This window comes from Bactrocera neohumeralis, unplaced genomic scaffold, assembly GCF_024586455.1.
Source record: "Bactrocera neohumeralis isolate Rockhampton unplaced genomic scaffold, APGP_CSIRO_Bneo_wtdbg2-racon-allhic-juicebox.fasta_v2 cluster11, whole genome shotgun sequence".
NCBI classification, from domain to species: domain Eukaryota; kingdom Metazoa; phylum Arthropoda; class Insecta; order Diptera; family Tephritidae; genus Bactrocera; species Bactrocera neohumeralis.
In genome coordinates this window covers 2415449-2440156 of record NW_026089624.1, presented here as the reverse complement: position 1 = coordinate 2440156, position 24708 = coordinate 2415449, and the positions used below count along the sequence as shown (strand labels likewise).

The window sequence follows — 24708 nt, the reverse complement described above, 5'->3', positions numbered from 1 at the left end:
TCCAGCCTATCGAAAATTAAAAGTACATCATTGTAGTAACAATTCTTTTATTTGTAGTCGAACTATCGCATCAGCATTAATGTTTAAACTACCTTAAGAATTAATTTTATCGGTGACTCGCCGGATACCCGATATTTATAGTCAAAATGATTTGTAGTTTTTTGTAGTTAGTGTACAATTTTTATCCGAATAATAAATTTTGACAAGTCAATAATGGATTACACACAGAATGATTTTAACATCACTATTGAGAGTTTCGCTCATATTCCGAATTTATCAAGAATAGAATCTAATGCACAGTAAAAACATGTTCATAGTTGGTTGAAAACAAATACGCTTTTATGAATATTTTCCCGACTTACCTTGGATTTTGCAGTTCAACATTTTGTTAATGTTCCGGGTCGGAGAAATTTCAAAGTATTCAAGATCGAGTTAAGCAGCAAATAATTATTATAGAAAAAAAAATAATTATTTTATTAGAAATTATTTATCATTCCTCGATTTTGAGTAATGTACTGATAGATGTATGATTTGGACATTTGTTTTTGAGTGTTAAGAGAAGCAGCTTCCCATATTTCATGGGCGTACGGTAAATATTTCCCATCTTGTAAAAAACTCCACGTTTTAAATTTTTCAAATAAATCGTCACAGGTGAAACGGGGTTTGATCGGAATTGTCACATTTTTATCAGCACAGCTTCCGTCGAAGTGAAGTTTTAGTTATATATATTACTTTATAGAAATAGAATGTGTAGAAAATAAGATGTGTCAAGAGCCGATAAAAATTCAATTACATGCTATTTAACGATGCTTACGAATAACAGGAAGATTGTGCAGATCTTGTTTTCAGAAACACGAATGGAAACGAGCTGTGCTGTAATTAACAAATGGGAAATATGTTAAGAGATTTTGTAAATGCGGAAGATGTTCTTAACAGAGGTGTATAAAAAAGTTCTGAAATAGGTTATAATGGATATCAACCCGTAAACTAGTATGAAACTATCGCATTTTTACCTCCAGTTGTTGATAAAAATCAGCTTTTGTTTCATAAATACACAGATAACTTTTAAAATAAAAATAATGTATGTTCATTTGGAAAACGCAGCAACAATCATTTTTCCTCACCATGAGAATGCATTATGCCGGTACCACGTGTATAACCGGAAAAAGATGGCGGATTACGAGGATCTTACAACGCCATCTAGACCCAATACCGTATCTTCACGGTTTTTTTTCATTTATAAAACTTAGAAAAACTGATGATAAATTATAAAACTATCTTAAAATTACATTCCAATCTAGCGACGATCGGAATATGAGCGAAACTCTCAATAGTAATGTTAAAATCATTCCGTGGTTATTGATTTGTCAAAATTTATTATTCGGATAAAAATTCTACACTAACTACAAAAAACTACAAACCATTTTGACTATAAATATCGGGTATCCGGCGAGTCACCGATAAAATTAACCTTTCAGGTAGTTTGAACATCAATGCTGATGTGATAGTTTGACTACAAGTAAAAGAATTGTTACTACAATCATGTAGTTTTAATTTTCGATAGGGTAGAAAAACAACCATAGCTCTCGGTAATAATTCTTGTATCGTCTAACAATTAATGATGATCTATGAGCATATATACCGCCAATTGAAATTTCGCTTCAACTACAATAAACTACAAACCATTTCGACTTAGAAAACCAAATATCCGGTGACCTGTCGATAAATTTTGTCCATATGGTAAAAAAAAAAAAAATAAATTCTGGATTAACGGCTCAACTACAAACGAAAAATTAATTACTACAATCCTCGGCGCGTCAAGCTGCTTCGAGTATGCACAGAAATTTTGCAATCGGTTAAAGTGGGGTGCCAACTTCACACAGCTCACACAATAGCCACACATTCGTACTTCTTCAATCGGTCCAGTCCACCTTACTGCCAACATTGCCCGTGGGCTTCTCTAACAGTCCATCACCTGCTCGACGAATGCCACCATTTCACAGCAACCAGGAGGACGATAACCAAGCACCTACAACACTTTTGAAAACTACGTTTCTCGAGAACGTTACAAAAATTTCAAAATATTTGGATAAATGCGGTCTAAAACATTTAATATGACATCCTACCTAGCTTAGATAAGAACTTTGTTTTTGTTTTACTTAAGCATGTGTATAGATTTTATGAAGATTTTAAATGTATAAAGCGTGGATAATAGAACTTAATTTTAGTCATCTAGCCTTAGATCCACCAGCGAGCCGAAGGTCCTGGCAGCCAGTGCTCCTTTTTTTCGTGTAAAAATAATTGTATTATTTTTTTCACATTTATAAATAAATAAATATAACATTGCAAAAATAGATCAGAGGAGGGCGCGTCTTGCGCCCTATGTCTAATCCGTGGATAGTGTTTCGTGCATTTATTGTCAGACATACAAACCGAAGTGGGATTGTGGTGTTCGCAAGGTCCATGAACCATATTGGTTTTCATCACTTCCTAAAATACTGCATCTTCTATGGATCAGGAATTTCCGCAGAAATGATTTCATCAAATATTTGGTGTAACTACTATTCACCATACAAAGAAGAATGTGTGCATGCGGCAAACCTCTCTTTTGCCACTCAACAGAGTACATCTAGCATCTAACAGCACTAAATATACGTTGCTTCAAGATAAAGCCATCAAACATCGTAACTGTTGTTTGAAAAGTCGTGCTGTGACATCGTGACGATCGATTGTTGATTGCCCGCAATGCATAACTCCGCATATACATATGTCATCGCATCCTGCGCGCCACCTCTTCGTGGCATCGTAACAAAATTTCAATATGTAATTGATCACTTTGTGTGAAACACACATGATGTTTTCACTGAATAATTTTCAATAATTTTTCTTTTGAATAGCCGGAATAAAAAAATCAAAATACAAATTTGAACGATTCAAATAATTGAAAAACAAAACAAAAAAAATTAAAAAAAATGGTAAGAAAAAAGTTAGTTCTCCAATTCTCCGACGTTTCCTCACGATCTCTGAAAATTTCATCAAGATTGGTTCAGCGGTCTCGAGCCTTAGCGTTACTAACGATCAAACATTCATTCGTTTGAATGGGAAAAAGAAAAAGGCTGTTTTTCGGCAATTATTCGTAATTTTCTCGCCGTAAAAACCAGCTTTGAACTTCAACGAACATTTAAAAAAGAATTGACCAAATTGGTCCGGGCGTTGTAGAGTTATGCGCTTAGCAACACATTTAGCGATTCATTTTTATATTATAGATTGAACAAATGCTTATGGTTTAAAAAATTATTTTTTTATATATGAATTTTTTGGAATTTAAGAATAAAACGATGAAAAGTAGCCTTTGCCCGTCCCGGGGTTCCAAGCTACATCCTCTGCAATTTTTAGTCAAATCGGTTCAGCAGTTCTTGATTTATAAATATTTACATATATTGCAAAGTCGATGGGGATTTTGCAAAAATTCGGTAAGACCTTCTACAGATCTAAAGGAGTACCTCTCAAATTTTCACGTCTTACCGTGCTGTGGTTCAGACGTTATGCGGGCGCATAACGAAATAGCGTTTGACGAATATACATGCATATGTATATAAGAAAGCTCATACAATGGCCGACAACATATTCCACATAAAACTTATTAGAAAAACAAAAATTATTATTTGATGAGGGGTTCGGGTAACCTGGTGAAACTGTTAATACCAATCGCTACAAACAACAAATGATCACTTAAAACCATACAGTAATCGAAATACCTTCAGAATAGGCCAGAAGACCAGGCCAGGGTTCGGGTAACCTGGTGAAACTGTTAATACCAATCGCTACAAACAACAAATGATCACTTAAAACCATACAGTAATCGAAATACCTTCAGAATAGGCCAGAAGACACGGCAAAGTAATTCTACCTGCACGCAAAGCAAAATTGTCTGGAAGCTGCTGCCCGCCGTATTCACAAGAGTTGGCCTCTTTCCTTTACTATTTGTTTTCATTGGCTGAGTAGCACTTCGATTAGTACGGGGAAGTTGAAAATTAGTTGTCTGATTAGTTTGCTTCAAAAGACGAACATTTCTATTGTCATGGTATCCACAAATTGCCAGAAAGGTGGTCAAAATGTCTAAAAGGCATATATTTATATAATTTTTTTAACTTTTCCATTCAAAATTAGTATTTAATTTCTACAAGAAAAATTATACGTTAAGTTAATTGTTAAGATATCTAACATTTAAACGATATAACGCCAACCGGAAGTTTGAAAATCTGAGCTTTTATCTATTTCTGCTATAATACCCGGAAGCGACATTGCTCCATATGACTGGTGATTGTATTATATGTCAGGTACCTTAATGAAACTCGGGGAACATTTTTTAGCATGTGGCATAGTATGTGTTACTGGCAAAGATAGATACATTCGGGTTAATACTACCCACTACTCCCATATTTTCCTGAAGGAATTTCTCGGACTTTAATTCTTGCAAGTTGCCAAAGTATAAAATGTTTGGAACTCGAACTTAGCTCTCTTACTTTTTTGTTTAATTTCATTTGTTTCAGCTATTTATTAAAAAAAAAACGTTGTTCAAGGGCGTGGTACAATTTTTACAGGTTTTTGTTTTGCTAAGGCAAAGTGGCAGATTGCAAGTTGGGCGCATCTACTGAGTATTTATGTCCATTTGTGCCGCAGTACAAACATTTCCTTGAAAAGGGTTCTTTGGTGTGGTTTGGTGAGATTATGAGGATCGTGTGCTTGGATCCACGAAAGGTTTATTTTTTTATGGAAACTGCAGTTTTCCTTTTGTTTTTCTTTCCAAAAGTCCTTAAGTAGTTATTAGTACCGTGCATTTTTGGCAATAATAAAAGCATTAACGACTGCAACATCAAGGTAATAAAAAAATATTTTGTGACACCATTTTTCGCTTTTCCTAATCAATTTAGTTCATCCAATTTGTCAACGTTATTCATGTGCATTTTATAATCGTGTATAATTTTAGGTTATTGATTTCTTGGATGGAAAAATTATCGAAGTACAGCTTATGATTTTTTCCACAAAATTTTAAATTAATTTTTTTACCGCTATAGATCTTTAAACGAAAAACATAACCGCTGCCACCACAAAACAGCCATGTTTGGAATATTCTTTCTGTTGGCTTCTTCGGCATGTATTAAATTAAACAAAAAAAAAAAAACAGTCCATTCTATAAAAAGCTCTCAATTATCTATCTTAGATAGTACCTCTGAATCTCCCTCGCATTGAAGGAAAATTTAAAAAGGGTTGAACTTTGTAGAGTTTTCTGGACATTGGTGACCTTTTTTGGCATTATGGAGAAATTATTGAAATGTAAATTACTCAAAAGCCAGTGGAAAATTTTGATAGGCCTTCGTTTTGATATGTATCCGACGCTTCTTGGGAATTATATGCTCTGTGACCATATACAATACGCGCTTTTTCACAGTTTCCGTGTGCCTTTTATTTACAAGGTATACCTAAAATATTAAATTTACCCTCTTTGGTTGAGTTTATATCACATATAATTTGAGTTAACTAGGTGATTTTGGTATATTTAATATTTTGTACACGCAAAAAAGAATACATGAATTTATGACCTTCAATATAAATTAATAACATACGAAACATGACTGAAATTATTTAACTTCTTACGTCGAATAAGGAATGTTGAATTATTTCGTAACATTAAGTTCTGCCAACACCTGAAAGTTGAAAGAGAATAAAATGTTCAGTTACCCCCGAACTTAACTCTTCCTTTCGTTTCAAAGTGTGGAAGCATAAAGGGTTAGGTGCACCAGAACTTTAACCTTTTCTCACTCGTTTAAAATTTATTTATTTTCTTACGTTTTTGGTTGAGTTTTCCATTTTGTTAAGAAGTCTAGATTTTTGTATTTAGTAAAGTTAAAGACGCAAAACTGTAGTAGATCTGGGGCAGAGTATATGTTTAAGAGTTTTTTTTAATAGATATCATAGTGAAAATATTTATTTATGAATTTTATTTGCAATAGTCCGAAATATTTATTAGGGTCATAACTAAGCAATAAAATAAGATATGGGACAGAGGATCAGAGTAGCGTAGCACCGCCCATTTTTTGCTAAAATCACATATAGTATATCAGGACCTGCTCGACCAATTTCAAGCAAACACGATACGTAACATCTTTATGTTACAGTACGAAAATTAGCGACATCGGACTACACTACTACTATTTTTTCTCCCATGTAATTTAATTTTAAATTCCATTTGATTCCTTCACTTTCTTATATCTATATAAATCAAGACACAGTTAATTTAACGAGAAAGAACTTCTCACGTATAGTACTTTTGAAGTATACTACCCTATTTCCAGCAATTATCCCGATCGCGCCAAAAATGTCAAGCCCCTAGGTACGGCATGTGTTGACCTAGACCCCAGCACCTATAGTTAACTTTTGACAGAAAATATCGGTCAACCTGGGAGACATATAATTGAAATTCATTTGGTAATGGTATGGCTGTGTGTCAATAATGGGTTTAATCGGGTTAATACTTCCTTTAGTTCAAATTTTCCCAATATAATTGTATGTTTTAATTATTGAGTTTACGTGAGCAATACTAAAATTAATTCAATCAGACCATCCCTCTCTTTTCACAATTTGTCCGTTTTAAGCGAAGTTGTTCAAAATGAGTGAAAATTTTGTGAAACTAAAAAGAAAATCGTTTTCTAAAATTATGGGATTTATGTATACTATATTTAACCTCTTCGAACGAGTTTATATCACATATGTCGCATTTAAAGATATTTTTAATATAATTTTAGCTGACGCGAAGTAATTTGTATCATTGGAGCCAAGTCCAAGTTAATGGCGTTAATATTTAAAACTACGGCTACGTATAAAGCGCTATAGAGCGCGTATCTAGCAATACTATACATCTTTGAAAGGTCTTGACATAACCTACGAAACGACGCTATGCATGATTAGTTTGGATATTGTGTTCAACAGTTATGGACGTGTGAACATGGAGTTCACTAACGCCCTTGTTGGTGTAAAGTTGAACTCCAAAGAGGCTTGGAGGGGGGCTTCTGCGAGGAGGGTATTAAGAAGTTGCCGTTTAGATGGAAAAAGATTATCGAACGAAACGGCGCATACTTGAACTAAATCCGATCACAGTAACACTTTTTATAAAGCATTGAATAAAGAGCAAAAAAGCGGAAGGGAGCTATTTGAAAACCTAATACTATAAGGTGTTACTAGCGCCTGAAGTGATTTCTGAAGCTTTGATTCCTGCGAGTTGCAAGAGTATAAAATGTTTTGTTACGCCCAAACTTACACCACCTTACATGTGTTTTATTTTTGCGTTTTTTAGAAGTTTCTCAAGCAATAAAATATCCAAAAAGACTTGATTCGTTAAATAATAAAAAATGGTAGTCTACTTTATTTTAATAGAATTATGTTAAGGGGGAGGTAAGGATTAAACGGCAAAAAAAGAATATATATGAAGGAAGAAATAAAATATAGAATAGGTGGCAGTATTGTCACTGAACGAATAATGTAGTTCAGATGGCAACACTGCAAATCAGCTGTTATTGGACGAAGCATCCATCAGCAGCCATCATGGATCATCCATTTTTGTTATATAGACTAAGATTCAATTGTTCAAACGGGGAGTAGTGAAGAAGACGCTGTGTAATGCGGTCGCGTCACCGCGCTGAATTATGGAATAAAAAATACAGTTTACAATTAATACGCCGTATTCTTTTGAAGTAAATCCTACATTTGGGGGCTCAACCGGGATGGTCCGGAATGTGTTGATGTGTTGTGCGGATATAAAAACAATTTAAAGACATTTTTTTTGAAATAAACATTTTGGTGAATTTAACATTTTATAAGTGGCTGTAGAGACAGCGTGAGTACGTTGGAATGTACCGTTTGACTTCCATACTCATCTTCGCGTAGTGAAATTTGGTGAACAATTTTGTACTTATTCTGTGAAATGTAGAATTGCGATCGGACAAGTGGCTGTACCAGTGCGTCAACAGTGGTCAGCATAGAACAGTATCCCTTTTTTTAAATGAAACTTTTCGTACATACGTTAAAAACAAAGACAGTGAACTATTAATTTCGTTTAATCCACGTGAGAAGACTCGGTCAAATCTATTGCTGATTTAAGTGCGTAAAGAAAATAAAAAGTGCTGCAGTAATCGCAGGCTATAAGGCGGCAGAACTGCAAATATCGTGTTTGTCGTTCGAGTATCAGTGAGCAGAATATAGCTGAATAAGTGCCGGAATCTGTAAAAGTTTAACACCTTCGGTGGTACATAGAGACCACGAGGGTACTGTACCTGTACCTAAAGTCCAAGGAGCGTGAAATGATTCCGTTACAACGCCAGTGACTAACGGCACGCTCACAGAAATAGCAGTACTGCTACTTGGTGAAAACGAAACACACGAAGCAAGCGGTAGCGGTATATAAGTATATACAGCGGGGCACATCAGCAGACAACGGCAGCGACGAGTATATAAGTGCTCAGCAAACACCAAACGCAGCATAACAACGCAGCAGACAGCAAAGCATCACAGCTGCAGCAGCAAAGCATCGCAGCGGTTAGCAGCAGAACAACGCAGCAGCAAAGCATCGTAGCAGTAGGCGGCGCACGAAGTAAGCAGAACAACGACAGCAGAGAAACGAGAGCTAAGATAAGTTATAATGATTTTGTAGTTAGTTGAGTAGAAGAGTGTGTTATTTGCACTCAGTTGCGATGTAATGTAGTAGAATGTGTAGCTTTTAGCTCGTAAGCAAAATCGAAATGTACATTTGTTTCTAAGAACCAGAATTAAATTTGTAAAAGCGTATATCTAAATTGATATTTTATAAGAGTTAAGAGAAGAGAAAATTTGTAAGATGGATGCCGAAACCATTAAGGCAATGACGGTAGAGACGTTAAAGGAAAAACTAAGGGAACTAGGTTTATGCGTTACGGGTAGGAAAAAGGAATTGCAACTGCGTTTGCTACAACTTTTAGTTTTTGGCGATGAGCAAGATGAAGGAGGATGCGACGACGAATCGGAAAATTCGTTGTACATTGATGTAAATGCGGCTCCATCGAATTCGCAAAGGGTGTTATTTTCGTTGTGTGACATTAAAGACGGTGTTTCAGATTTTCTTGGTGATGATACTTGCGATGTTCGTCACTGGGTTGAGGAATTTGATGATATGGCTAACACGGTCGGTTGGAATAATTTAGAACGATTTGTATACGCTAAACAACTGCTTAAGGGAGCAGCGAAATTGTTTGTACGTGGATTAGTAGGAGTAAAAGATTGGGCTAGTTTAAAGCGTTCTCTTATCGATGAGTTTGGGGAAAAATTATGTGCGTCTGAAGTGCATCGAACATTAAGAAACCGGCGTAAACAGCCAAAAGAAAGTTTTCAAGAATATCTTTATGCTATTTTAGAAATAGGGAAGCAAATCTCTTTAGATGAAAGAAGCGTAGTAGAGTATTTCGTGGATGGCATACCAGACGTTAAGGCGAATAAGAGTATGTTATATCAAGCGAAAACGGTGGGCGAATTGAAAGAACAAATCCGCATATACGAGAAAGTTAGAAGTGTACAAACTACAGTAGGCAAAGGATACGTGGAACGGTTCGCTACAGAGAGTAAAGAATCGATGAAAAAGAAGTGTTTTAAGTGTGACAAGGAAGGTCACATAGCAAGAGCCTGTCCGGAGGCTAGGTCTAGTAATGTCGTTTGCTTTAAGTGCAAACAAAAGGGGCATTATTCTCATCAGTGCAAAGAGCAAAGGGATAAGACGATAAAAAGGGAACGGGTAAATACAATTGATCGCAACGTAGAAACGTCCACCAGAAAAGGCGGAATGATCTTCGTTGATGCAACTATCAACGGTTTTACCTTCAGTGCACTAGTGGATACAGGGTGTATCGTGTGTATCATGAGGTACGATACCTTAGTGATGTTAGGAGATATAAAGCTAGTTGGAGAAAAACAAAAATTGTTCGGTGTAGGTAAAGGCGTGCTTACGACATTAGGCAGCTTTACGACCGATATTTCAATAGAGGGGTTGTCATTAAATGTAACATTTCACGTGGTTAGGGAAAGTGATATTCCGTATGCAGCCATAATTGGAAATGATGTACTTCGCGATGTCGAGTTAGTTTTTAGAGAAGGTAGTGTTGAGTTCAGGAAACTTGTGAGGACTGCTAACGAGGTAGTGAAGCACACAGGGATCGGGGAGATTCCTGGGGGTGCGTGTGGTGGAGCTGAAGTGTTTGTGTCAGCCCACCAAGGTGCATGCAGTGATGCTGAAGTGTTTGTGTCAGCTCACCGGGGTGCAAGTGGTGATGTTGAAAGGTTTGTGTCAACTCACCGTGAGTGAGGAGACTATGGGAATAGTCAAATTGAAGTTTCCGAGGAACAAAAGGACATTACCGAACCGGTATTAGAAACGAGGTCGAAAGTCATGGATGACAATGGGTTAAACAAAGAGTTCAGGGTATTGTGTTCAATGGGAACGGCAATGTTTGAGAAGTCAGATAAAGTGGATCTATCGCATCTGCCGATAGACGAGGCCAAAGTAGTTAACAGTTGGATTAATAGTTATTATCCTAGGAAGTCGAGTAAAACGCCAGTACAGATGAAATTGTTATTAAAGGATGAGAAACCGATATTTCAGCGGCCACGTAGAGTGTCGCAAGTGGATCAGAGACGTATTGATGAAGAGGTAGAGCGTATGCTTAAAGAAGGTATTATTCAGGAGAGTGTGTCGGAATACGCCTCTCCAGTTGTGTTAGTTACAAAGAAAAACGGAGCAAAACGGTTTTGTTGCGACTATCGCAAGATTAACGAGAAAATAGTCAGGGACAATTTTCCAATGACAGTGGTAGACGAAGCATTAGACAGGTTACAGGGTGCAAGGGTCTTCACCACATTGGACTTGAAGAACGGATTCTATCATGTGCCAATAGAACCAGGGTCTCCCAAATACACGTCTTTCGTAACTAAGAACGGCCAATATGAGTTTTGTTTTGTGCCATTTGGTATTAATAATTCGCCGGCGGTATTTTGTAGATACATACGAGCAATTTTCCAGAACATGCTTGCGGATGGAACAGTCATAATATACATGGACGATATCGTCATTCCCGCCAAGGATGAGATCGAAGGTCGAGAGAAATTGGAAAAGGTATTAAGACATGCAAGTGAAAACGGTTTGCACATTAGATGGGAGAAATGCCAAATTTTAAAGAGAAAGATTAATTTTTTGGGGTTCGTTGTGGAGAACGGGGCAATTTTGCCTTCGGAAGAGAAGACGAAGGCAGTCAGGGCATTTCCAGTACCAACTAGTAAGGAAGAATTACAACGATTTTTAGGTTTAACTTCATACTTCAGGCGTTTCATCCAAAATTATGCAGTTAATGCGAAGCCGCTAACTGATATGCTTCGTCAGGACGAAAAGTTTGGGTTGAGGGAAGAACAACTCTTAGCAATTCAAGATCTGAAGCGTGCGTTAGTAAATGCGCCCGCATTGAAGCTTTTCAATCCACATGCGGAAACAGAGGTGCATGCTGATGCGTCAAAATTTGGTTACGGTGCAGTCTTACTACAAAGGGACGCAGAAGACAATCTGTTACACCCCATCGAATATATGAGTCGTAAAACCACAAGGGCGGAAGAGAAATATAGTGCTTTTGAACTTGAGGTTCTTGCAGCTATAAAGGCATTACAGAAATGGCGTATATACTTAAGAAATATTCAGTTTAAAATAGTTAGCGATTGTAACGCTTTCGCTATGACAGTCAAGAAACAAGACGTACCAGACAGGATCATGAGGTGGGCAATGTACCTACAAGAATATAATTATGTAGTTGAACATAGGTCAGGAACTCGCATGAGACACGTAGATGCTCTTAGTCGTGCATACTGCTTATTAGTAGAAGACTCGTTAAAGTTTAGGATAAAAGAGGCGCAAATGCAGGATGATTGGATAAGAGCAGTGCGGAAAATTGTGGAAGTAGAACCATACGAAAACTTTTATTTAAGAAATGACTTACTTTACAACGACTTTGTAAAGGAATTGTTGGTGGTACCTTCCAGTATGGAAGAAGAAATTATAAAGTTAGCTCATAATCAGGGTCACTTTGCAGCAAAAAGAACACAGGAGCTAGTAGAGAGAAATTATTATATACCAAACTTGAGCAAAAAAGTACAAAATATAGTAACTTCGTGTGTAGAGTGCATTGTAATAGATGCGAAAAGGGGTAAGAAAGAGGGCTTGTTGACACCAATCGACAAAACTTGTGAGCCATTAGGTACTTACCATATTGACCATGTGGGTCCATTAACCGAAACTCGGAAAAAATAATCATATTTTAGTCATAATAGACGCATTTTCAAAATTCGTTTGGTTATACCCAACGAAATCAACCGGGGTGGAGGAGGTAATCAATAAATTAGAGAAACAATCCTCAGTTTTCGGCAACCCGAAACGGATTATAACGGACAGAGGAGCGGCTTTTACGTCAAAAGCGTTTAACGAATACTGCACGAAGGAGGGTATACAACACCTGTTGATTGCAACCGGTGTTCCACGAGGCAACGGACAGGTAGAACGCGTTCACAGGACCATTGTTCCAATGCTGTCTAAGAAATGCCAAGGTAACCCAACCCAGTGGTACAACCACGTCGCAAAAGTACAACAGATTTTAAATAACACTGCACCACGCAGTACCAAAAGGTCACCTTTTAGAATTCTTACAGGATTAAACATGCGAGTAGTAGATTACCCAGACTTACATGAAATTTTAAAAGATCTCGAAATAGAGGAATTGAATTTAGAACGTGATTCATTAAGAAAGAGTGCTCATGAAAGTATAGAAAAAATACAAAAAGAGAACTGTAAGACGTTTAATCAGAAAAGGAAAGAATGCCGCGAATACAACATAGGAGATTTGGTAGCCATTAAGAAAACTCAGTTCGGGGTGGCTACGAAATTACGACCGAAGTATTTAGGACCGTACAGGGTAGTCGCCAAACTAAACCATGACAGGTACGAGGTTGACAAAGTAGGAAATACGGAAGGACCTAAAAACACCACTACAGTGGCAGAAAACATGAAAAGGTGGACTTAATTATTCGAGGTCGAATAAGAGGTCAGGATAGCCGATTGTAGGAAGAAATAAAATATAGAATAGGTGGCAGTATTGTCACTGAACGAATAATGTAGTTCAGATGGCAACACTGCAAATCAGCTGTTATTGGACGAAGCATCCATCAGCAGCCATCATGGATCATCCATTTTTGTTATAGATATAAACTAAGATTCAATTGTTCAAACGGGGAGTAGTGAAGAAGACGCTGTGTAATGCGGTCGCGTCACCGCGCTGAATTATGGAATAAAAAATACAGTTTACAATTAATACGCCGTATTCTTTTGAAGTAAATCCTACATATAAACAAGGTTTAGTTTGATTTATTTTATTTCCCTCCAGGGCAGCCGTTGGTGACGATCGAGTTATTACAACTGACTTTTCGGTGATGCACATGAATACCTAACACCTATTAAATCTACTTGCCATCACCTCACGTGGACTGCCGCATGATTCCATATCGCTGATTCGGCAATTCTCACGGTTTGGGACTGTTGGTGTCGTTTGCTACTGGCAAGCGTTTCCGTTGTTATGTCTGCAACTAGAGCCTCGCACCAGAGATAAAGAGATGTCCAACTCCTCTCTCACTGGATATGAGAGAACAATTTCTAAACATTAAAACCTCCTGAACTTTGACAGTTGATCGAGTTCAGGAGGTTTTGACATTAAGTAATTGGAAACGAGCGATGGCCAGATTGAAATCTTGCCAAAAAAATATGTAGACGGAGGGATTTGTTGCATCGTTCAAGACCACTTATAAAAAATGTAAAACAATACAAATTAAATAAATTTGTGAAATTTAAAGGTATTTGATGAAACGTTTTGTAATTTGAAGCATCATAGTATTATTTTCAATGGAAAATGATTAAAACCATTTAATGATTGAGAGCTAACAAGCTTAAACCCTTTTATTGGATATTGAAAGGTCAAAAATCAGTTGTTCTAATCTTATATATAAAAATGAAACCGTTTTCGTTGTCACGGCATCACGCGTGAATGGCTGAACCGATTTGGCTGATTTTTTTTTGTTGTATTTGTTATTATTAGGAGAAGGTTCTTATGTAAGAAAAAATTACGAAAGTTGCCGGAAAACCCCTAAAACAGCCCTTTTCTTTTTCCCATACAAATGCTTTATTTTGTATATACATACATACATACATATGTAAGTAAAAATGATTGTTTGTTTGTTAGTAACGCTAACGCTCGAGAACGGCGGAACCAATCTTCATGAAATCAGAAGTTGTTCGCTGTGGATCTGGAAAGGGTTAGATATAAAAAAAACCATATACTTTTCATAAGGAAAAGTCGAAAAATTGGATATTTCCAAAAAGTGACTTTTCATACAATTCTTTTTTGTTTTGTTTTTCAATATTTTGATTTGTAAATTATTTGAATCGTTCAATCAATCGGTCGCTTGCTTTTTTATTCCGGCTATTTAAAAGAAAAATTATTGAAAATTATTCAGTGAAAAATTTATGTGTGTTTCAAACGAAGTGATCAATTACAGATTGAAATTTGTTATGATGCCACGAAGAGCGCTAATATCGGTCGGCGTTTTTTTTGTCATCAACGTATGGCAGCCAAGACACATGAACTACATGGACTCCCAGGATGTGATGACATGACATATTTTTTAAGTCATCAAGACTTTTCAAACAAGGATGGACTTTATCTTGAAGCAACGTATGTATATACAAGTATGGACAGTCATATGCTGGATGTACTCTGTTGGTTGTCTAAAAAAGACGATTTGCGGCCCTTGGCAATAAAATTCTTATTTGAATGGTGGATGGTGGTTACACCAGATCAAATTGATAAAATCATTTCTGCGGAAATTCCTCATCTCGTTAAATAAGGTCATCATTCACTGAAGTGATGAAAACCAATATGGTTCATGAACCTTGGCGGACACCAGAATACACCTTGCAATAAATGCACGAAACACTATCCACGTTTTTCTTTCGGAAACGCAAACTGGAAATGATGGATATTCACTCTATCGTCGTAGTTCATCAGACGACAATGGCATGACATTTACCATTCAACTTATGAGTAGTGAATATCGAAGTCGACAACATATGGATCATACCGTATTCGGTTTGTAAAACAACTTGTCACATTCAAAACTCATGCCAATGTTTGATATTGTAGTTTGGTGAAATCGACTTTTCTCGACTGTTGTGCGGCAGTCCATTTGGAGAATGGCTAAAGAGTGTTTTTCACCCAGAGAATACAGCAACGGAAACACTTCAAGAACAAAATTTACATTGACGAGTTTTTTCTCAACTGGCGTCAGTGATTCGTTTGTGAGAACATTGCTCTATTTGGAAACGCTTTGATATTATGCATGGAATGCATCGCTGAAGAAATAGGTACGCAGAAAGCAAGGCCAACCAATAGATTGACATCCAGGTGTGTTCTCAACTAATTCCTTAGAACGAATTTACATAATCCACCCGAAAAACTACGATTGCTAATACCTTCGGTTGCTATTAATAAATGTACGTCGTTCAGTTTGATTTGAGTCATTGCGCACACTTTTCGCGATGGTCATTTCGACATATGTATCAGCCTTCAAATGCGTCAATTATGGAAACACGAACAAAAGTACATTGCCGAAGACATTTTACATCGTATTCGGTAAAAATTGAAAAAGGGCAAAAATTGGTTTGATTTCAATTCCACCTGGCTTTTGTCAATTCAACTAAATGAAATATGAACTCATCACGAATGTTTATGCCAAATTGGCCAAATTATCGTAACTACGATTGCATGGGTACATTAAACGTGGCGTTTTCCGGAGTTGGAAAACCATCTTCTCTGTATGCATTTACGCACCGGAATAGAAACCAAAAAATGTTGCTTATCAAACTGCGTTACATTTGAAAAAAATTAAAGAAAAATCGAAAATAAATGATTTTTAACACAACGTAAATTCAACTTTTTTTTTCATATCAAAACACATAATTTCACGCAGGACAACGCATGCATTGTCACGGCATCACGCGTGAGTGGCTGAACCGATTTGGCTGATTTTTTTTTGTAGTTTTCTAATACTCTGTACAAGGTTCTTATGGAAAAAAATATTAAGAAATATTATACATTTCATTTTGCAGATTTTAAAAAACGAGCGTAACGAATGTAAACGTAATTCAATTTAAATGTCAACGTCATTCAATTAAAAAAAAATTGTGGTAATCTGTTTTCATGTAAATTTTATTAAGTTTTTGATAAAGTTCGTTTTGTTTTAAAGACTAAGAAGTTTTTTGTTTGCTAATAAGTTTTATTAATCACGGTAAGTTAAATTCACCTTATATCGATTTTTGGTAACTTTTGCTGACTACACCATACTACAATTTGGTATACATGGTTAAACAGAAAAAATATGAGATCATTTTATTTTCAGTTGGATTTTCGTTTTTAACAATGCCACCAACCAGACGTACAAACTTAGGCCGCAGAATTCGAAATACGACAGGTCAAAGAAATATAAGAACAAATCAAAGAAATGAACTACAAAGAAATCAAAATCAACAAAGAAATGTTGTATTTAATCCCCACAGAGCTGCATTCTGCTATAATGTGGCAATTGATTACAGTTCAGAGCAAATTGTTGCTATTGGACTAATGAATATTGTATGTCCACATTGCAATGCATTGAAATTCAAAAATGAAGCCCCCTCATCAGACGACCATACAACTTAGAGTAGTGAATATCGAAGTTGACAACATATGGATCGTACTATATTCGCCACTGGAAACACCGCCAGCAACAAAATTACGCAGAAAGGAAGGCCAACCAGTAGATTGACATCCAGATGTGTTCTCAAATAATGCATTTCGATGAATGGTTCCTATTGGATAATGTACGCATTTCAACTTCATTTGAGTCATTGCGTACTGTAAATGGTACCCATATCAGTTCCAACGCATTCCGTTTCCAGTGAAAATTGCATTTGAGATGAGAATCAATAGGACATAAGGATAGTCGCTAGAAGTATGTGGCATAAATTTGGAAATGCTATGTTTTTCACACGGCCGGATGTACGTGGCGTGCTCACGAGTTGGAAAACCATCTCTCTGTACATTTACGCACCGAAACAGAAACCAAAAATGTTGTTTATCAAAAAAAATTTGGAAAAATCGAAAATAAATGATTTTAAACACAATACATATAAATTCAACTCTCTTTTCATTTCAAAACACATAATTTCAGGCAGGACAACGGCTGCCGGGTCAGCTAGTATACTATAAAAAGATTTAAATAGTTTCTCCATACAATAAATAACCACTATATAGTAGCTTTTATTCGTACTAAATGTTGGGTGTTTTGATTTAAATGCCCAAAAATTATTATGTTGTTCAATCTGGCCATAATGGAAAATGTTATAAAAGACGCTAATTTTGAAGCGCTCTCGCTCTGTAATAAGTTGGACATCCCTTTATTCCTGTTCGCACTTTGGATGTTGTTGCTTGCGTTGCAATCACAGGGATAACTGCACTAGTTGTTGTGGACTACTGTAATATAATATCTTAACTACTCCCCCGCTAGAAGAGGAGACGTCCACGGATTCTTTAAGAACGTTGCCTAATATTGCAATACTAATGTTGCGCTTTCGGCGCTTGTTGACTATGTGGGCTAGTATGGCAACAACAAAAAAGGCAGTTGTAGATGCGTAAGCTATTAGCCATTTATACCCGAGACAGACATGTAGTAACAATACCATGGTAAAGGTATCATGGTATTCTGTTTACTACGTTGGTGACACACATGGCAATGTGGTCAACTGAAATACTACCTTTGTTTCATAGGCATTAAATATTTCAAAAAAATTGTAAGCAATATATATGTAGATGTGTGTTATGGCGAAAATAAATACAGTTATTTCAAATACTGTAAAGTTAATCTATTTTCATCCCAAAAAACCGATTTGGTTAAAGTCTCTCTAAAATCATCACATAAATGAAACATTTCCTGCTTTTCCGAAATAAAAATTGTAAAAAATATTTTGTTTTCTATTTCAATAATTAATTTTTTAAGTCATTTTGCTTTTAGCAAAGTTTGTTACCTGTTTTTTTAGCTGTGTTTATACAAATACCACAATGAAACATCATAGTATTGTTACCAGCAAAATACTACATTGCTCATATGGTATTTTGCTAGTATTTGGTGACACACATGTGGTATTTGTACCATATATGGTATTGTTACTACATGTCTGTCTCGGGTATTAGACGATTGAACTTTCACAAGGCCTCTCAATGATACGATGTGTTTTAGGTTTTTTGGTTAATATTGTGCAAGAACGGAAGCGATAATAATGATGTATGATTAGTCAGGTTCAAAAATTGTGCGCGCGCGGCTTCTGTATAAGCACGTACCATCTTCCGTCAGTTAATGTAAGTAGTACCATTAATAGTCACATTTTCTGTAAACTTAATAACAAACGTTATTGCATCAGAGTTTCCTTCACGAACTTCCACCAATTTATCGTTTATAACAAGAACCAATTTCCTCTATTGGTTCGATGTGACGGTTTGACAGTATGTGGGCTTTTGGATTAGTAGATTCAAAATACAGGAACTATTTCTACTTGACATTTGATAAAATATGGTTGACACAGAATTTTTACAGTTAACAAGCTGTTGGCATTTACTATAATATTATATTAGTTTCTGTCATAATTACTTTACATTTTTTTACATTTTTTCTTATTTTCTTACAATTTTGTCCAACTATTGGATATTTAATTATAAAATAAATGTTATTATTATCATGTAAAATTTTCAATTTAGAGACTGTTAGTAAATCGTTTACTGTTATATTTGTAGAGTGCTCGTTGGTTAGTAAATTCCTAACTTTATCGCTATTTAAATAAATTGGATTTATTAACTGTATCTTACCCAAAGTGACTGAATATATGGCTGATTCTATTTCGTCTATCAATGCACTGTTTCTTGCTGATATCAATTCAAATAAGTTTTCAGTGTCACGTTCATGCTCTTTTGTAGAGCTATTTTTTTTTTACGGTGTCAGTTAATTGATTTATCTTTAATCGTAATTGATTATTGATATAGATCTGTTCGTCATTCGCTTCAATTAAAGATTCTATCAGTGTTTGGAGTTGGTTAAGGTCATCGAAATCGGGAGCTACCGCTTTATATTGGGAGAGTGCCTAGAAAGTTAGTACTACGAGAGTATCGGTAGTGAATTCTTAGTAAATCCAGTAATCGTAAAATGCGGTCTATGCCCAGTTGCAATGTCTTACGTATGTGGGATGTTGGAAAGTTGTCGAGAAGGTTGTACGTTTGTTCGGCAATGTTTTCATAATTGGTTCAGTTTAGTTCGTGAATTAAGTGCTTGTATTGACGGTAGATGGCAACATCTCCCTCCGATATTGGTATGTACAAGGTGCGTTCCAAAGTAAACAGGAATCTAGCGCCCCCTGGTAGCGCCATCTATATGTCGACTGATGCGTTAGAATCTGCTATTTTTATCGATTATCCAGTGAGAACTTCATGACATTTCATCAATTCAAAGTGAAGCTATTACGTTTTAAGTGACAGTATGTTTGTGTTATCGGTACGAACATGAGCTTCTAACAAAGAGCCAACATTAAATTTTGTTCTAAAATTGGTAAAACTTTTACCGAAACAATTGATCAAACAAGTTTATGGCACTGATTGCCTATCCCGTAGCAGAGTGCACGAGTGGTTTCAACGTTTTCTAAGTGGTGGTGAGTACATAAATGACGATCAACACGTGGGCCAACCAAAATCCGTTATCACCGGAAATTCCATCGAAACTGTTTGTCGTGAATTCATCAAAAACCAGCCGAAATCATCATTGAAATTCATGGATATGGAATTGAACATCTCCAAAACATCGATTTATCGCATTTTGACCGAACATTTGGGCTTACGAAAGGTGTGTGCCCAGTTTGTTCCGGACAAATAGCATTCGAAGGACATCATTGTGATCGATTATTTGACCAATTCACATTTTAACCGTTAACCACTCCCCGTATTCACCTGATATGGCACCGTGCGACTTCTTCCCTTTCGAAAGCGTTATGCAGACGTAGACGCCATTCAAAAGGCTTGCACCGGCATACCGGCCAACGAGCTAAAATACTCGTTCGACATGCTTTTTGGCCGTACAAAAAGCTGTATTGAAGCAGAAGGAGACTATTTTGAATAAAATAAATTGATTTTGCCGAAAAAACCATTTGTTCTGTTTTTTAAAGTCCTGTTTACTGTGCAACACACCTTGTATATTGAATTAGTAAAATATAAAATTTCCAACCGTGCTAATGCGTTTAGCATTAGGATCAGGAGCGTAATGATTGAAAAAAATTTATCTTAGATTACTTTTATGGATTTTTTTGCCGTTAACTAAAACGGTTGTTCCCAAATCCCTTTCTACTACTTTTTCTGTGTACAGTTTGCTTAATTTGTATCCCAATCTTTTGTAAGATTTTAGAAAAACTTTGTCACCTGGTTTAAACATTTTGGTTTGCCATATCTATTATGGTAATTAAGTTCGGAGGTTTGGGGTTTTAATAAGAAGTTTTTAATTTCGTCAAGGAATTTTGATGAAGCAGAATGAATCACGTTAATAAGTCGTTGCCCAGTTACCGAATGTATTGTCCTATTGTATTTGTAGACTGCGAGTAGAATAAGGTCATTCGTGTCATTAAGTCCCTGGCTTAGTTTAATACAACGATTAATCTCGGAAAGAGTTCCGTGAAATCGTTCTATCTGCCCATTTGTTGTTCTATGATGTGGGGTCTGTTTCGTATTGGAGTTTTTCCCCTTTCAGGATTTGGAGGGTGGCTCTGATATTTTGCTTCCTTAGTATAATTTCCTTCAACATTTTTCGCATGTTTGGAAAATAGTAATCCCTTAATATTTCAGAACATTTTCTTTGAGAGACCGGTGTGCTCTATTATGTTCCGTATGAAGAATTTCTTTCTGATCATCCTCGTTAAAGATGTGAGTGACCAATGATTTTGTATGAACAAATTTTACTGATGAAAAGGTGCTTTTAACTTTGTTTTGACTTTTTCCTAAAACACATAGGTCACATAGCAAATCATTTGTAACATTTGGGCTGATACAGCTGCTCAATTGATCAAAAAATTCGTCTATATTTTAAAAAATTATATGGTGTCTAATTCCTGATTGAAATAGAATTTTTGTAGTTTTTGAATTTGTGTCCCCACCTTCAAAGATAATCTGCTGAAAAAATTAATTTAGCGGATTTATAACCGTATAAATTACTTTTGTGGATGAATTTTCGCTGTGAACGGTTTCGTCGCCTGAGCTGGGCGTATCCTTGTATTCTAAACTGTTTATGTGTTGTCTTGACAACGCATCTGCGACAATGTTTTCCTTGCCGGGTTTGTAATGAAATTAAGGGAGAACTCTTCTGCAAAGACTCTCCATCTTTTCAATTTTGCGTTAGGGTTTTTATCTGATATCGAATAGATAAGCGGTTGGTGATCAGTGAATATCTTAATACTATTTGCTGCATACAGATAGTTTCTTAATTTTTGAAGAGACCAAACAATCGCGAGGAGTTCTCGCTCATTCGTTGCATAGCTTTCTTCAGTTTGTGTTAACGTTCGTAATAACATAGTGATGGGTCTGCCACCTTGTGAAAGTACTGCACCCAAGGCGTGTGAAGACGCATCCGTGGTTAAATCAAAAGTTTTTTCATAGTCAGGATAAAGAAGAAGTATGTCTTCTGAAGATAGAATGTATTTAATTTTTTGAAACGCTTCATAAGCTTCGTTGTCGAGAGTAATTTTTATATTCTTGGAAATGTTAGTACTTATTCTACCGTTTTCTCCCCGTAGATATTTCGTAAAAGGTTTCGCTATTAACTATGTTTTTTATTTTATTTTTGGAGGTTTCAATCTCATCTTTTGAGACAACAAATCCTAAATCTGGTGGAACCCAGATTTCAAGTCTATTGTCGTAAAAATTGATGATTTTCCTAGATTTGAAAGATTTCCGGATATGCCGGAAATCGGGTATTTGTCGCTAATAGTTTTCTCGTTAAGTTTCTTCTTCCCTGCGGCATCTGTTCTTTTTTGGGAACAACCCATACTGGACTATTGTATGGTGAGCGAGATGGTCTAATGATGCCGTCTGGCAGAAGATCATTTACTTCCTTGTTAATAAATTCAGACGCTGCCATAGGATATGGATAAGGTTTGGAGTAAACTGGTTCATTGTTAGTTGTTCTCACGGTTTCTATGATGTTTATATTGAACGGCAATGCCTCGTTAGGATCAGAAAATATAGCTGCGTATTTCGCCTTTATTCGTTCCACATCTCCTTTTACAATTACGTTATTAACGTCGCTACAATGTAAATACATAAGTTTTTCCAAACCCCCTTCATAAAATAGAATTCCTTTCTTGATGTCCAGCTTCGCATCGATTTTCCAATAATACCGTCAAACGTGTCAGGTGTAGGTGAAATAAAAAAATCTAAATTCGAATTGAAAATATGTACGGTGGATTTTTCTGCAATTTTATCTACCCCGTGAGTAGAGCTTACTACAAACTGGGACGTAATGGGTTTTATATCCCTCCAGTTTGCTGGATTTAAATAATTTTTCTATCCATCGGTATCAACAAAAATGTTTAGAGTTCTTCCTTGAAATGTCCTGCTAGCGTATGGTAGCAGGGATCTACCCCTTAAAAATTAATTTCGTTTGAAATTTCTTCAAGATTCGAAATCTACAAATTCATTATATTCGTCTTGTTGATCATCTTTGTAAACTTCGGTGGAAGGATATTGATCTAAATGGCTTATGCGTTGTAATTTATTGTTAAAGCGGTCGCTATCGCGATGTCTTTTTTGGGCTAAATGCATACCGGAGCTCCTGGGGTATTGATTTCCGAAAACTGTTCTACCTAAAGGAAAATCTCTATTATTAAAGGGAGCTGGATTCGATGGAGTGGTATTAAATGAAGTCACTTGCTGTGTGCGAGACTCATTCGATCGATCATTTCTTTGAGGGACTTGGAATCTGGAAAGACTTGAATCTAGAATCTTGATCCATAGGCGTTGGTCGTGTCTGAGGTTGTCCGTTTTTTTTTAGGAAATGGTACATTGTTTCTCTTCAGAGGCCGACTGTAGTCGGAAATTCTATTATCAGAAAATGAAAATCTGTGAGCAAATAACGAACGCGTCTGATTTTATTCAAGCTGTTGAGCGAGTGCCACGGCCGATGCCATATCCGATGTCCGTGATGAAAATAAGATATCACACATCACATATCATATCTTATTAATTACGGCTGTTAGTTTCTTTTCGACTTCATCGTAAAATTCTGTTATTGTCGGGGGTAGACATTTCCTGTTCCAGTATGTAAATAGGTTTTTAATCTGCATAAGTAAAATCAAGCCTAGCTATAATTGCACTATTTTATTCCTTATGATGGCCACAGCCTGATAATGTTTAAAACTGTTCTGAAAAATTGTATATGCCGTGTGAGCTGTCTGACGCCACTACACGTATCGAGACTCATCGCCAGCGAATTCTGGCAAGGATTTAACTACGTCCAAAGATTCATCGCATCTAACTGCCGGGTCGATTGTAACCTCATTATATTGCTCTACTTGAGATGGTCTTTCCATCTGCGTAAGTCTATCGGTCAGTGAGTTAACTGTTGCCTGTAATTCCCGTCTCGTCTGTTCGGTTGCTGCTCGAATGGCGGTATTCAGTAAGGTCCGAATTGTGGTTTCGTCCATTTTACGTCAAGATACTGTTAACTACTAATAGTTCTGTATTCTCCTAGACACTTTGTAATAACATTCCTGCAGCTGATCTTTTTAATTTTCCCTGTCGCTTTGTTACAATATTAATTAATCAATATCAATTAATGTTTTAATACTTTTCTTATTCAAAATATTACGTAATGAGCACTCTTCTTACAGCTTCAATATTGGTCCAAAAAAATGGTGTTCCTGAAGTTTTCCTTTTGCTTCTTAGACTTCATGAAATCTCCTATATGCTGGTTTGTAATGTTTCTCTTTTCACAGGAATAGCTCTGAAGTTTTAGCTTCACGTAAATAGTTGTTTTGTATTTTGAATTCAAATAATCCTTTATGTTGGTTTGTAGGTAAATAGGTTTTATCTTTCGATTGCAAATAAACGGTTTTACGTTTATTTTCCTCTACATACGAATTTTATTTTAACTTCACGTAAATAGCTTTTTTAATTTTTTGGAAATTTTTATATCACGTCAATAGATTTTAAAATTTACGATGAAATGGGTTCGAACCCACGGCAAGGTTTAGTTTGATTTATTTTATTTCCGTACGATGTAGGGCAGCCGTTGGCGACGATTGACCTATTACAACTGACTTTTCGGTGCTACACCTGAATACCTAACACCTATCAAATCACACTTGTCATCACCTCACGTGGACTGCCGCATGATTCCATATCGCTGATTCAGCAATTCTCACGGTTTGGGACTGTTGGTGTCGTTTGCTACTGGTAAGCGTTTCCGTTGTTATGTCAGCAACTTGAG

At 36.2% G+C, this 24708-nt stretch overlaps 1 protein-coding gene and 1 long non-coding RNA gene across 14 annotated transcripts in view; one reads left to right on the top strand and one right to left on the bottom strand.

Annotated features, from left to right (window-relative positions):
• The window catches only part of LOC126765675 (uncharacterized), a 784771-nt gene that overhangs the window by 759320 nt on the left and 743 nt on the right, over positions 1-24708 (top strand). The window lies entirely within an intron of this gene.
• On the bottom strand, positions 469-24523 carry LOC126765778 (uncharacterized). 3 transcript variants are annotated; one of them, XR_007668570.1, is made up of 2 exons: positions 24108-24523; positions 469-873 (listed from the first exon to the last, which is right to left on the bottom strand). It is a non-coding gene; the product is annotated as an uncharacterized LOC126765778 (long non-coding RNA). The 3 variants fall into 3 exon arrangements; XR_007668569.1 differs by lacking the exon at positions 24108-24523 and adding an exon at positions 1422-1530; XR_007668568.1 differs by lacking the exon at positions 24108-24523 and adding an exon at positions 1014-1414.